At 47.5% G+C, this 15,179-nt stretch overlaps 1 protein-coding gene across 1 annotated transcript in view; it reads left to right on the top strand.

The window, feature by feature from the left end:
• The window catches only part of LOC130292016 (uncharacterized), a 125,938-nt gene that overhangs the window by 31,666 nt on the left and 79,093 nt on the right, over positions 1–15,179 (top strand). The gene's annotated exons all lie outside the window — the stretch shown is intronic.

Here is a 15,179-nt window from a genome sequence, read left to right as displayed (position 1 = left end):
GCGGACGGGGGGCGGGACTGTGATAATGGAGGACTCTGCTGGGGGTAGTGGGAGGGGATCCCTGCTGTTATAGGAGAACTCAGCTGGGGGTAGTGGAAAGGGATCTCTACTGTTATAGGAGAACTCAGCTGGGGGTAGTGGGAGGGGATCCCTGCTGTTATAGGAGAACTCTGCTGGGGGTAGTGGGAGGGGATCCCTGCTGTTATAGGAGAACTCTGCTGGGGGTATTGGAAAGGGATCTCTACTGTTATAGGAGAACTCAGCTGGGGGTAGTGGGAGGGGATCCCTGCTGTTATAGGAGAACTCAGCTGGGGGTAGTGGAAAGAGATCTCTACTGTTATAGGAGAACTCAGCTGGGGGTAGTGGAAAGAGATCTCTACTGTTATAGGAGAACTCAGCTGGGGGTAGTGGAAAGAGATCTCTACTGTTATAGGAGAACTCAGCTGGGGGTAGTGGGAGGGGATCCCTGCTGTTATAGGAGAACTCTGCTGGGGGTAGTGGGAGGGGATCCCTGCTGTTATAGGAGAACTCTGCTGGTGGTATTGGAAAAGGATCTCTACTGTTATAGGAGGACTCAGCTGGGGGTAGTGGGAGGGGATCCCTGCTGTTATAGGAGAACTCAGCTGGGGGTAGTGGAAAGAGATCTCTACTGTTATAGGAGAACTCAGCTGGGGGTAGTGGAAAGAGATCTCTACTGTTATAGGAGAACTCAGCTGGGGGTAGTGGGAGGGGATCCCTGCTGTTATAGGAGAACTCTGCTGGGGGTAGTGGGAGGGGATCCCTGCTGTTATAGGAGAACTCTGCTGGTGGTATTGGAAAAGGATCTCTACTGTTATAGGAGGACTCAGCTGGGGGTAGTGGAAAGGGATCTCTACTGTTATAGGAGGACTCTGCTGTGATTATTGGGGGTAGCAGGAGGGTGTTCTTACTGTTATAGGAGGACTCTGCTGTGATTATTGGGGGTAGCAGGAGGATGTTCTTACTGTTATAGGAGGATTCTGCTGTGATTATTGGGGGTAGCAGGAGGGTGTTCTTACTGTTATAGGAGGACTCTGCTGCGATTATTGGTGGTAGCAGGAGGGTGTTCTTACTGTTATAGGAGGACTCTGCTGTGATTATTGGGGGTAGTAGGAGGGTGTTCTTACTGTTATAGGAGGACTCTGCTGTGATTATTGGGGGTAGCAGGAGGGTGTTCTTACTGTTATAGGAGGACTCTGCTGCGATTATTGGTGGTAGCAGGAGGATGTTCTTACTGTTATAGGAGGACTCTGCTGTGATTATTGGGGGTAGCAGGAGGGTGTTGTTACTGTTATAGGAGGACTCTGCTGTGATTATTGGGGGTAGCAGGAGGGTGTTCTTACTGTTATTGGAGGACTCTGCTGCGATTATTGGTGGTAGCAGGAGGATGTTCTTACTGTTATAGGAGGACTCTGCTGTGATTATTGGGGGTAGCAGGAGGGTGTTCTTACTGTTATAGGAGGACTCTGCTGCGATTATTGGTGGTAGCAGGAGGGTGTTCTTACTGTTAAAGGAGGATTCTGCTGTTATTGGGGGTAGCAGGAGGGTGTTCTTGTTATAGGAGGACTCTGCTGTGATTATTGGGGGTAGCAGGAGGGTGTTCTTGTTGTTATAGGAGGACTCTGCTGTGATTATTGGGGGTAGCAGGAGGGGGTTCTTGCGGTTATAGGAGGACTCTGCTGTGATTATTGGGGGTAGCAGGAGGGTGTTCTTATTCTTATAGGAGGACTCTGCTGTGATTATTGGGGGTAGCAGGAGGGTGTTGTTCCTGTTATAGGAGGACTCTGCTGTGATTATTGGGGGTAGCAGGAGGGTGTTGTTCCTGTTATAGGAGGACTCTGCTGTGATTATTGGTGGTAGCAGGAGGGTGTTCTTACTGTTATAGGAGGACTCTGCTGTGATTATTGGGGGTAGCAGGAGGGTGTTCTTACTCTTATAGGAGGATTCTGCTGTGATTATTGGGGGTAGCAGGAGGGTGTTCTTACTGTTATAGGAGGACTCTGCTGCGATTATTGGTGGTAGCAGGAGGATGTTCTTACTGTTATAGGAGGACTCTGCTGTGATTATTGGGGGTAGCAGGAGGGTGTTCTTACTGTTATAGGAGGACTCTGCTGCGATTATTGGTGGTAGCAGGAGGATGTTCTTACTGTTATAGGAGGACTCTGCTGTGATTATTGGGGGTAGCAGGAGGGTGTTCTTACTGTTATAGGAGGATTCTGCTGTTATTGGGGGTAGCAGGAGGGTGTTCTTGTTATAGGAGGACTCTGCTGTGATTATTGGGGGTAGCAGGAGGGTGTTCTTGTTATAGGAGGACTCTGCTGTGATTATTGGGGGTAGCAGGAGGGTGTTTTTATTCTTATAGGAGGACTCTGCTGTGATTATTGGGGGTAGCAGGAGGGTGTTGTTCCTGTTATAGGAGGACTCTGCTGTGATTATTGGGGGTAGCAGGAGGCTGTTCTTATTGTTATAGGAGGACTCTGCTGTGATTATTGGGGGTAGCAGGAGGGTGTTTTTATTCTTATAGGAGGACTCTGCTGGGATTATTGGGGGTAGCAGGAGGGTGTTCTTGTTGTTATAGGAGGACTCTGCTGTGATTACTGGGGGTAGCAGGAGGGTGTTCTTACTGTTATAGGAGGACTCTGCTGTGATTGTTGGGGGTAGCGGGGGGGGGGGGGGTTCTTACTGTTATAGGAGGACTCTGCTGTGATTATTGGGGGTAGCAGGAGGGTGTTCTTACTGTTATAGGAGGACTCTGCTGTGATTATTGGGGGTAGCAGGAGGGTGTTCTTACTGTTATAGGAGGAGTCTGCTGTGATTATTGGTGGTAGCAGGAGGATGTTCTTACTGTAATAGGAGGACTCTGCTGCGATTATTGGGGGGTAGCAGGAGGGTGTTCTTACTGTTATAGGAGGACTCTGTTGGGATTATTGGGGGGTAGCAGGAGGGTGTTCTTGCGGTTATAGGAGGACTCTGCTGTGATTATTGGGGGTAGCAGGAGGGTGTTCTTGCGGTTATAGGAGGACTCTGATGTGATTTTTGGGGGGTAGCAGGGGGTGTTCTTACTGTTATAGGAGGACTCTGCTGTGATTATTGGGGGTAGCAGGGGGTGTTCTTACTGTTATAGGAGGACTCTGCTGTGATTATTGGGGGTAGCAGGAGGGTGTTCTTACTGTTATAGGAGGACTCTGCTGGGATTATTGGGGGTAGCAGGAGGGTGTTCTTACTGTTATAGGAGGACTCTGCTGGGATTATTGGGGGTAGCAGGAGGGTGTTCTTACTGTTATAGGAGGACTCTGCTGTGATTATTGGGGGTAGCAGGAGGGTGTTCTTACTGTTATAGGAGGACTCTGCTGTGATTATTGGGGGTAGCAGGAGGGTGTTCTTACTGTTATAGGAGGACTCTGCTGTGATTATTGGGGGTAGCAGGAGGGTGTTCTTACTGTTATAGGAGGACTCTGCTGTGATTATTGGGGGTAGCAGGAGGGTGTTCTTACTGTTATAGGAGGACTCTGCTGTGATTATTGGGGGTAGCAGGAGGGTGTTCTTACTGTTATAGGAGGACTCTGCTGTGATTATTGGTGGTAGCAGGAGGGTGTTCTTGTTGTTATAGGAGGACTCTGCTGTGATTATTGGGGGTAGCAGGAGGGTGTTCTTGCGGTTATAGGAGGACTCTGCTGTGATTATTGGGGGTAGCAGGAGGGTGTTCTTACTGTTATAGGAGGACTCTGCTGTGATTATTGGGGGTAGCAGGAGGGTGTTGTTACTGTTATAGGAGGACTCTGCTGTGATTATTGGGGGTAGCAGGAGGGTGTTCTTACTGTTATAGGAGGACTCTGCTGTGATTATTGGGGGTAGCAGGAGGGTGTTCTTACTGTTATAGGAGGACTCTGCTGCGATTATTGGTGGTAGCAGGAGGATGTTCTTACTGTTATAGGAGGACTCTGCTGTGATTATTGGGGGTAGCAGGAGGGTGTTCTTACTGTTATAGGAGGACTCTGCTGCGATTATTGGTGGTAGCAGGAGGGTGTTCTTACTGTTAAAGGAGGATTCTGCTGTTATTGGGGGTAGCAGGAGGGTGTTCTTGTTATAGGAGGACTCTGCTGTGATTATTGGGGGTAGCAGGAGGGTGTTCTTGTTGTTATAGGAGGACTCTGCTGTGATTATTGGGGGTAGCAGGAGGGTGTTCTTGTTGTTATAGGAGGACTCTGCTGTGATTATTGGGGGTAGCAGGAGGGTGTTCTTATTCTTATAGGAGGACTCTGCTGTGATTATTGGGGGTAGCAGGAGGGTGTTCTTACTGTTATAGGAGGATTCTGCTGTTATTGGGGGTAGCAGGAGGGTGTTCTTGTTATAGGAGGACTCTGCTGTGATTATTGGGGGTAGCAGGAGGGTGTTCTTGTTATAGGAGGACTCTGCTGTGATTATTGGGGGTAGCAGGAGGCTGTTCTTATTGTTATAGGAGGACTCTGCTGTGATTATTGGGGGTAGCAGGAGGGTGTTTTTATTCTTATAGGAGGACTCTGCTGTGATTATTGGGGGTAGCAGGAGGGTGTTCTTACTGTTATTGGAGGACTCTGCTGCGATTATTGGTGGTAGCAGGAGGATGTTCTTACTGTTATAGGAGGACTCTGCTGTGATTATTGGGGGTAGCAGGAGGGTGTTCTTACTGTTATAGGAGGACTCTGCTGTGATTATTGGTGGTAGCAGGAGGATGTTCTTACTGTTATAGGAGGATTCTGCTGTTATTGGGGGTAGCAGGAGGGTGTTCTTGTTATAGGAGGACTCTGCTGTGATTATTGGGGGTAGCAGGAGGGTGTTCTTGTTATAGGAGGACTCTGCTGTGATTATTGGGGGTAGCAGGAGGGTGTTCTTGTTATAGGAGGACTCTGCTGTGATTATTGGGGGTAGCAGGAGGGTGTTCTTACTGTTATAGGAGGACTCTGCTGTGATTATTGGGGGTAGCAGGAGGGTGTTCTTATTGTTATAGGAGGACTCTGCTGTGATTATTGGGGGTAGCAGGAGGGTGTTGTTCCTGTTATAGGAGGACTCTGCTGTGATTATTGGGGGTAGCAGGAGGCTGTTCTTATTGTTATAGGAGGACTCTGCTGTGATTATTGGGGGTAGCAGGAGGGTGTTTTTATTCTTATAGGAGGACTCTGCTGGGATTATTGGGGGTAGCAGGAGGGTGTTCTTGTTATAGGAGGACTCTGCTGTGATTATTGGGGGTAGCAGGAGGGTGTTCTTGTTATAGGAGGACTCTGCTGTGATTATTGGGGGTAGCAGGAGGGTGTTGTTCCTGTTATAGGAGGACTCTGCTGTGATTATTGGGGGTAGCAGGAGGGTGTTTTTATTCTTATAGGAGGACTCTGCTGTGATTATTGGGGGTAGCAGGAGGGTGTTGTTCCTGTTATAGGAGGACTCTGCTGTGATTATTGGGGGTAGCAGGAGGCTGTTCTTATTGTTATAGGAGGACTCTGCTGTGATTATTGGGGGTAGCAGGAGGGTGTTTTTATTCTTATAGGAGGACTCTGCTGGGATTATTGGGGGTAGCAGGAGGGTGTTCTTGTTGTTATAGGAGGACTCTGCTGTGATTACTGGGGGTAGCAGGAGGGTGTTCTTACTGTTATAGGAGGACTCTGCTGTGATTGTTGGGGGTAGCGGGGGGGGGGGGGTTCTTACTGTTATAGGAGGACTCTGCTGTGATTATTGGGGGTAGCAGGAGGGTGTTCTTACTGTTATAGGAGGACTCTGTTGTGATTATTGGGGGTAGCAGGAGGGTGTTCTTACTGTTATAGGAGGAGTCTGCTGTGATTATTGGTGGTAGCAGGAGGATGTTCTTACTGTAATAGGAGGACTCTGCTGCGATTATTGGGGGGTAGCAGGAGGGTGTTCTTACTGTTATAGGAGGACTCTGTTGGGATTATTGGGGGGTAGCAGGAGGGTGTTCTTGCGGTTATAGGAGGACTCTGCTGTGATTATTGGGGGTAGCAGGAGGGTGTTCTTGCGGTTATAGGAGGACTCTGATGTGATTTTTGGGGGGTAGCAGGGGGTGTTCTTACTGTTATAGGAGGACTCTGCTGTGATTATTGGGGGTAGCAGGGGGTGTTCTTACTGTTATAGGAGGACTCTGCTGTGATTATTGGGGGTAGCAGGAGGGTGTTCTTACTGTTATAGGAGGACTCTGCTGGGATTATTGGGGGTAGCAGGAGGGTGTTCTTACTGTTATAGGAGGACTCTGCTGGGATTATTGGGGGTAGCAGGAGGGTGTTCTTACTGTTATAGGAGGACTCTGCTGTGATTATTGGGGGTAGCAGGAGGGTGTTCTTACTGTTATAGGAGGACTCTGCTGTGATTATTGGGGGTAGCAGGAGGGTGTTCTTACTGTTATAGGAGGACTCTGCTGTGATTATTGGGGGTAGCAGGAGGGTGTTCTTACTGTTATAGGAGGACTCTGCTGTGATTATTGGGGGTAGCAGGAGGGTGTTCTTACTGTTATAGGAGGACTCTGCTGTGATTATTGGGGGTAGCAGGAGGGTGTTCTTACTGTTATAGGAGGACTCTGCTGTGATTATTGGTGGTAGCAGGAGGGTGTTCTTGTTGTTATAGGAGGACTCTGCTGTGATTATTGGGGGTAGCAGGAGGGTGTTCTTGCGGTTATAGGAGGACTCTGCTGTGATTATTGGGGGTAGCAGGAGGGTGTTCTTACTGTTATAGGAGGACTCTGCTGTGATTATTGGGGGTAGCAGGAGGGTGTTCTTACTGTTATAGGAGGACTCTGCTGTGATTATTGGGGGGTAGCAGGAGGGTGTTCTTACTGTTATAGGAGGACTCTGCTGTGATTATTGGGGGTAGCAGGAGGGTGTTCTTACTGTTATAGGAGGAGTCTGCTGTGATTATTGGTGGTAGCAGGAGGATGTTCTTACTGTTATAGGAGGACTCTGCTGTGATTATTGGGGGTAGCAGGAGGGTGTTCTTACTGTTATAGGAGGACTCTGCTGTGATTATTGGGGGTAGCAGGAGGATGTTCTTACTGTTATAGGAGGACTCTGCTGTGATTATTGGGGGTAGCAGGAGGGTGTTCTTACTGTTATAGGAGGACTCTGCTGTGATTATTGGGGGTAGCAGGAGGGTGTTCTTACTGTTATAGGAGGACTCTGCTGCGATTATTGGTGGTAGCAGGAGGATGTTCTTACTGTTATAGGAGGACTCTGCTGTGATTATTGGGGGTAGCAGGAGGGTGTTCTTACTGTTATAGGAGGACTCTGCTGCGATTATTGGTGGTAGCAGGAGGGTGTTCTTACTGTTAAAGGAGGATTCTGCTGTTATTGGGGGTAGCAGGAGGGTGTTCTTGTTATAGGAGGACTCTGCTGTGATTATTGGGGGTAGCAGGAGGGTGTTCTTGTTGTTATAGGAGGACTCTGCTGTGATTATTGGGGGTAGCAGGAGGGTGTTCTTGTTGTTATAGGAGGACTCTGCTGTGATTATTGGGGGTAGCAGGAGGGTGTTCTTATTCTTATAGGAGGACTCTGCTGTGATTATTGGGGGTAGCAGGAGGGTGTTCTTACTGTTATAGGAGGATTCTGCTGTTATTGGGGGTAGCAGGAGGGTGTTCTTGTTATAGGAGGACTCTGCTGTGATTATTGGGGGTAGCAGGAGGGTGTTCTTGTTATAGGAGGACTCTGCTGTGATTATTGGGGGTAGCAGGAGGCTGTTCTTATTGTTATAGGAGGACTCTGCTGTGATTATTGGGGGTAGCAGGAGGGTGTTTTTATTCTTATAGGAGGACTCTGCTGTGATTATTGGGGGTAGCAGGAGGGTGTTCTTACTGTTATTGGAGGACTCTGCTGCGATTATTGGTGGTAGCAGGAGGATGTTCTTACTGTTATAGGAGGACTCTGCTGTGATTATTGGGGGTAGCAGGAGGGTGTTCTTACTGTTATAGGAGGACTCTGCTGTGATTATTGGTGGTAGCAGGAGGATGTTCTTACTGTTATAGGAGGACTCTGCTGTGATTATTGGGGGTAGCAGGAGGGTGTTCTTACTGTTATAGGAGGATTCTGCTGTTATTGGGGGTAGCAGGAGGGTGTTCTTGTTATAGGAGGACTCTGCTGTGATTATTGGGGGTAGCAGGAGGGTGTTCTTGTTATAGGAGGACTCTGCTGTGATTATTGGGGGTAGCAGGAGGGTGTTCTTGTTATAGGAGGACTCTGCTGTGATTATTGGGGGTAGCAGGAGGGTGTTCTTACTGTTATAGGAGGACTCTGCTGTGATTATTGGGGGTAGCAGGAGGGTGTTCTTACTGTTATAGGAGGACTCTGCTGTGATTATTGGGGGTAGCAGGAGGGTGTTCTTACTGTTATAGGAGGACTCTGCTGTGATTATTGGTGGTAGCAGGAGGGTGTTCTTACTGTTATAGGAGGACTCTGCTGTGATTATTGGGGGTAGCAGGAGGGTGTTCTTACTGTTATAGGAGGACTCTGCTGGGATTATTGGGGGTAGCAGGAGGGTGTTCTTGTTGTTATAGGAGGACTCTGCTGTGATTACTGGGGGTAGCAGGAGGGTGTTCTTACTGTTATAGGAGGACTCTGCTGTGATTATTGGGGGTAGCGGGGGGGGGTCTTATTGTTATAGGAGGACTCTGCTGTGATTATTGGGGGTAGCAGGAGGGTGTTCTTACTGTTATAGGAGGACTCTGCTGTGATTATTGGGGGTAGCAGGAGGGTGTTCTTACTGTTATAGGAGGAGTCTGCTGTGATTATTGGTGGTAGCAGGAGGATGTTCTTACTGTAATAGGAGGACTCTGCTGCGATTATTGGGGGGTAGCAGGAGGGTGTTCTTACTGTTATAGGAGGACTCTGTTGGGATTATTGGGGGGTAGCAGGAGGGTGTTCTTGCGGTTATAGGAGGACTCTGCTGTGATTATTGGGGGTAGCAGGAGGGTGTTCTTATGGTTATAGGAGGACTCTGCTGTGATTATTGGGGGTAGCAGGGGGTGTTCTTACTGTTATAGGAGGACTCAGCTGTGATTATTGGGGGTAGCAGGGGGTGTTCTTACTGTTATAGGAGGACTCAGCTGTGATTATTGGGGGTAGCAGGAGGGTGTTCTTACTGTTATAGGAGGACTCTGCTGTGATTATTGGGGGTAGCAGGAGGGTGTTCTTACTGTTATAGGAGGACTCTGCTGTGATTATTGGGGGTAGCAGGAGGGTGTTCTTGCGGTTATAGGAGGACTCTGCTGTGATTATTGGGGGGTAGCAGGAGGGTGTTCTTACTGTTATAGGAGGACTCTGCTGTGATTATTGGGGGTAGCAGGAGGGTGTTCTTACTGTTATAGGAGGACTCTGCTGTGATTATTGGGGGTAGCAGGTGGGTGTTCTTGCGGTTATAGGAGGACTCTGCTGTGATTATTGGGGGTAGCAGGAGGGTGTTCTTACTGTTATAGGAGGACTCTGCTGTGATTATTGGGGGTAGCAGGTGGGTGTTCTTGCGGTTATAGGAGGACTCTGCTGTGATTATTGAGGGTAGCAGGAGGGTGTTCTTACTGTTATAGGAGGACTCTGCTGTGATTATTGGGGGTAGCAGGAGGGTGTTCTTACTGTTATAGGAGGACTCTGCTGTGATTATTGGGGGTAGCAGGAGGGTGTTCTTACTGTTATAGGAGGACTCTGCTGTGATTATTGGGGGTAGCAGGAGGGTGTTCTTGCGGTTATAGGAGGACTCTGCTGTGATTATTGGGGGGTAGCAGGAGGGTGTTCTTACTGTTATAGGAGGACTCTGCTGTGATTATTGGGGGTAGCAGGAGGGTGTTCTTACTGTTATAGGAGGACTCTGCTGTGATTATTGGGGGTAGCAGGTGGGTGTTCTTGCGGTTATAGGAGGACTCTGCTGTGATTATTGGGGGTAGCAGGTGGGTGTTCTTGCGGTTATAGGAGGACTCTGCTGTGATTATTGGGGGTAGCAGGAGGGTGTTCTTACTGTTATAGGAGGACTCTGCTGTGATTATTGGGGGTAGCAGGTGGGTGTTCTTGCGGTTATAGGAGGACTCTGCTGTGATTATTGAGGGTAGCGGGGGGGTGTTCTTACTGTTATAGGAGGACTCTGCTGTGATTATTGGGGGTAGCAGGGGGTGTTCCTGCTGTTATTATTAGAGGCCTCTGCTGTGACTTCGGGGGGCTGTGAGACCCTTTGCTGTTGATATTCGGCACCAATATTCCCTGATAGAGACGTCTACTACAGATACTGTTCTCGATTTCATTATTTAAATAATAAAATTTACAAGAAATCCGAAATGTACAAGGCACGAAAATAATCCCCTGCTCACCCTGAAATCCACCCAAATGTCTTTCATTGCATTTCAATGGGGATGTTGTAAAGCCCCAGTTATTATTGTTGTCCTGTACTTGGTTGTAGATTTTAGTTTTGTGGTATCTGAAATCTATTGGTAAGTATCAGTAAGTGCCCGAGGTATAAAGTCGTCCTCCGGCCCCAGTGATCGCACTGAAGAGACGCTCACTACGGAGTGTGGCGCAGGGGGCGGCATTGCTTAAGGTTAACTTACTGTACGTTTTACCAATGTATGATTAATACAATGTATCCACAGTTTGGCTGTTTTTTTTATGTACCTATATTGTGGCATTAATATGTGTGGTGGGGATTTGGGATTGCTCTGATAGGGGTTTTCCTGAAGAACTAAACCAAAAAAAGGGAGGAAAAAAAGCAAATTGGACACAATGTCACCAAACTCCAAAAATGGGGTTGACAAAATTATTGGCACCCTTTCAAAATTGTGGAAAAATAAGATTGTTTCAAGCATGTGATGCTCCTTTATACTCACCTGGGGCAAGTAACAGGTGTGGGCAATATAAAAATCACACCTGAAAGCAGATAAAAAGGAGAGAAGTTCACTTAGTCTTTGCATTGTGTGTCTGTGTGTGCAACACTAAGCATGGACAACAGAAAGAGGAGGAGAGAACTGTCTGAGGACTTGAGAACCAAAATTGTGGAAATATATCAACAATCTCAAGGTTACAAGTCCATCTCCAGAGATCTAGATTTGCCTTTGTCCACAGTGCGCAACATTATCAAGAAGTTTGCAACCCATGGGACTGCAGCTCATCTCCCTGGGCGTGGACGGAAGAGAAAAATTGATGAAAGGTGTCAATGCAAGATAGTCCGGATGGTGGATAAGCAGCCCCAAACAAGTTCCAAAGATATTCAAGCTGTCCTGCAGGCTCAGGGAGCATCAGTTTCAGCACAAACTATTCGTCATCATTTAAATGAAATGCTAAGGAGGAGACCCAGGAGGACCCCACTATGGAGGAGACCCAGGAGGACCCCACTATGGAGGAGACCCAGGAGGACCCCACCGCTGATACAGAGACATAAAAAAGGAAAGACTACATTTTGCCAAAATGAACTTGAGTAACCAAAATCCTTCTGGGAAAACGTCTTGTGGACAGATGAGACAAGATAGAGCTGTTTGGTAAAGGCCATCATTCTACTGTGTACCGAAAACGGAATGAGGCCTACAAAGAAAAGACCACAGTACCTACAGGGAAATATGGTGGAGGTCAATGATGTTTTGGGTTGTTTTGCTGCCTCTGGCACTGGGTGCCTTGAATGTGTACAAGGAATCATGAAATCTGAGGATTACCAATGGATTTTGGGTCGCACTGTACAGCCCAGTGTCAGAAAGTTGTGTTTGCGTCTGAGATTTTGAGTCTTCCAGCAGGACAATGACCCCAAACATACGTCAAGAAGCCCCCAGAAATGGACGGCAACAAAGCGCTGGAGAGTCCTGAAGTGGCAACAATGAGTCCAGATCTAAATCCCATTGATCACCTGTGGAGAGATCTGAAAATTGCTGTTGGGAAAATTCGCCTTCCAATAAGAGAAAAAAGAGAAAGAGACAAAGCGCTCCACTGTGAAGAACAGTATTGATCCGGACGGGCCCCAAAAGCAGAAAGACTCGCCGGATCCAGTTGTGCTGATTGGAGGCACAACGCTCGTAAGGGTATGTGAAAAAGTCCTTTCGGATGGTTGCGTGAATATTCACTTTGGACTGCAGCTAGACCCGCCCTCGCAGCAGCGTGGGAATTTGGATACAGGTTTATTGCGCCGACCGGAGCAGTTTGTAAAGAGACCTGGAGCAGTTTGTAAAGGAAGAGTGGTCCAACATTCCGGCTGAGAGGTGTAAGAAGCTTATTGATGGTTATAGGAAGCCACTGATTTCACTTATTTTTTCCAAAGGGTGTACAACCAAATATTAAGCTAAGGGTGCCAATAATTTTGTCCTGCCCATTTATGGAGTCTGGTGACATTATGTCCAATTTGCTTTTTTTCCCCTTCCTTTTTGGTTTAGTTACAATACACACAAAGGGAATAAACACATTTGCTGATCTGTTTAGTACTTTTCAAGTGCTTACATTTTGAAGCATGTGCTGGTCCAGCATATTCGCCCACCCACTGATGATTGACAGACTGTGCATAGAAACAAATCTGTCAACTCTTAGCAGGTGCCAGGTGGGCAGTGACATATACACCCTGTTCCAAATTATTATGTAAATTCTATTTGTGATTGCCAGGTGAGCACAATTAGATTGCCAGGTGAGCACAATTTGAAGGGGTACTCCACTGAAAAACTTTTTTTTTTCTCTCTAAATCAACTGGTGCCAGAAAGTTAAACAGATTTATAAATTACTTCTATTAAAAAATCTTAATCCTTCCAGTACTTATAAGCTGCTGTTATGATCCACAGGAAGTTCTTTTCTTTTTGAATTTCCTTTCTGCCTGACCACAGTGTTCTCTGCTGACACCTCATGTCAGGAACTGTCCAGAGCAGGAGAGGTTTTTCTATGGGGATTTGCTCCTACTCTGGACAGTTCCTAAAATGGACAGAGGTGTCAGCAGAGAGCACTGTGGTCAGACAGAAAGTAAATGCAAAAAGAAAAGAACTTCCTGTGGATCATACAGCAACTGATAAATACTGGAAGGGTTAAGATTTTTTGTTAGAAGTATTTACAATTCTGTATAACTTTCTGGCAACAGTTGATTAAAAAAAGTTTTCCAGTGGAGTACCCCTTTAAGCGTGATCATCGCACTATTAAGAGATTTGTGGCTGATTCAGAGCACAGACGGGTTCGTGCATATAAATGCAAATTGAGGAAGATTTTATCAAGATCCATGCATCGGATCAAGAGAGCAGCTGCTCAAATACCATTATATAGCAGCAAACAGATATTTGAAGCTGCTGGTGCCTCTGGAGTCCCACGGACATCAAGGTGTAGAGTCCTTATATTCGGCCACCACTAAGCAGAAACGGATGCATTGGGCAGAAAAATACATGAAGACTAATTTTCAAACAGTTCTGTTCACTTAGGAGTGACGTGCAACCCTGGATGGTCCAGATGGATGGAGTAGTGGATGGTTGGGGGACAGCCACTCTGTTCCAACATGTCTGCAACGTCAGCAAGTCAGTGGTGGAGTCATGTTTTGGGCTGAAATCATGGGAAGAGAGCTAGTTGGCCCCTTTGGAGGTCATCTTTACACCTTATGGGACCCTAAAGTATGTGGAGTTTCTGACTGAACACTTTCTTTCCTGGTACAGAACTTTGCTTTCCGTAATAAAATCATCTTCATACATGACAATGCACCATCTCATGCTGCAAAGAATACCTCTGCATCAATGGCTGCTGTGGGGATAAAAGGAGAGAAAGTCATGGTGTGGCCTCCATCCTCCCCTGACCTCAATCCTATTGAGAACCTTTGGAGCATCCTCAAGCAAAAGATCTATGAGGATGGGAGGCAGTTTATATCCAAACAGCAGCTCTGGGAGGCTATTCTGACATCTTGCAAACAAATTCAAGCAGAAACTGTCCAAAAACTCACAAGTTCAATGGATGCAAGACTTGTGAAGCTGCTATCAAATAAGGGGTCCTATGTTAAAATGTTACGCTGACTGTTATTTACATCAATTATTTAGGTAAATGAGAAAAATATAATTAGCATAATAATTTGAAACAGGGAGTATTAAGCATTATGGACGCGACAGACCGCTGATAACTGTCTTTACTATGATCAGCCAGAAAGGTTTGCATTTGGTTAAAGTGTATCTGTCGCTTTAACAACTTTTGACATATGCATAGGCGTGTGCACGGGGTGTGCACCCTAATCAAGCCTCAAACCTGAGGCTCTATCACCTCTGTGCTGCCAGTGGCGGATTCCCCCCCCCCCCCAGATTGTTGCCCCTCCTGTACTATAGCATGGTGGTGGAGCGGGAGCTGTCAGTTATCCCGCTCTACCATTCCCTCACATTTCTCACACGCTGCTCCATTCTTGCAGTGTGAGCCGCGGGGACACCATCCACAGCAGGCCGGTGCGATGATTTCACATCATCGCGCCGGCGCCCAGAGATCACGTCCCCACAGCTCTCACACTGCAAGAACGGGTGTGTGGAATGTGGAGAAAGGTGCTCAGGCGCCGTATGGTGCAGGGGAATTGTTAAAACTTTGGGGGAGGTGGGAGGGGGGGCGGTGTGCATGCACAGAAAAGGGCAAATTATAAGTCAGGGGCACATAACGGGGCATTATATGTGAGGGGCACAGGACATGGGGCATTATATGTGAGGGGCACAGGACATGGGGCATTATATGTGAGGGGCACAGGACAGGGGGGCATTATATGTGGGGGGCACAGGACATGGGGTATTATATATGAGGGGCACAGGACAGGGGGGTATTATATATGAGGGGCACAGGACAGGGGGGCATTATATGTGAGAGGCACAGGACAGGGGGGCATTATTTTTGAGGAGCACAGGACGGGGGGCATTATATGTGGGGGCACATGACAGGGCCCCCCCTGTCATGTGCCCATATAAAGCACATATAATGCCCCCCTGACATTTGCCCCTTACTTATAATGCCCCATGTCCTGTGCCCCTCACATATAATGCCCCCTGAGGGGGCAGGACAGGGGCCATAATATGTGAGGGGAACATGACTGGGAATTATATGTGAGGGGCACAGTTTAGGGGGCATTATATGCAAGGGGCACAGGACAGATGGCAGTATTATTATGTGGGGGGAACAGGACAGGTTATAATTATTATATGTGGGGGCACAGGATGGGGCATTATTACTATATGAGGGGCACAGAGTGTT

This window comes from Hyla sarda, chromosome 9 (genome assembly GCF_029499605.1).
Source record: "Hyla sarda isolate aHylSar1 chromosome 9, aHylSar1.hap1, whole genome shotgun sequence".
Lineage (NCBI taxonomy): Eukaryota > Metazoa > Chordata > Amphibia > Anura > Hylidae > Hyla > Hyla sarda.
This window is presented reverse-complemented; position numbering and strand designations above follow the sequence as displayed.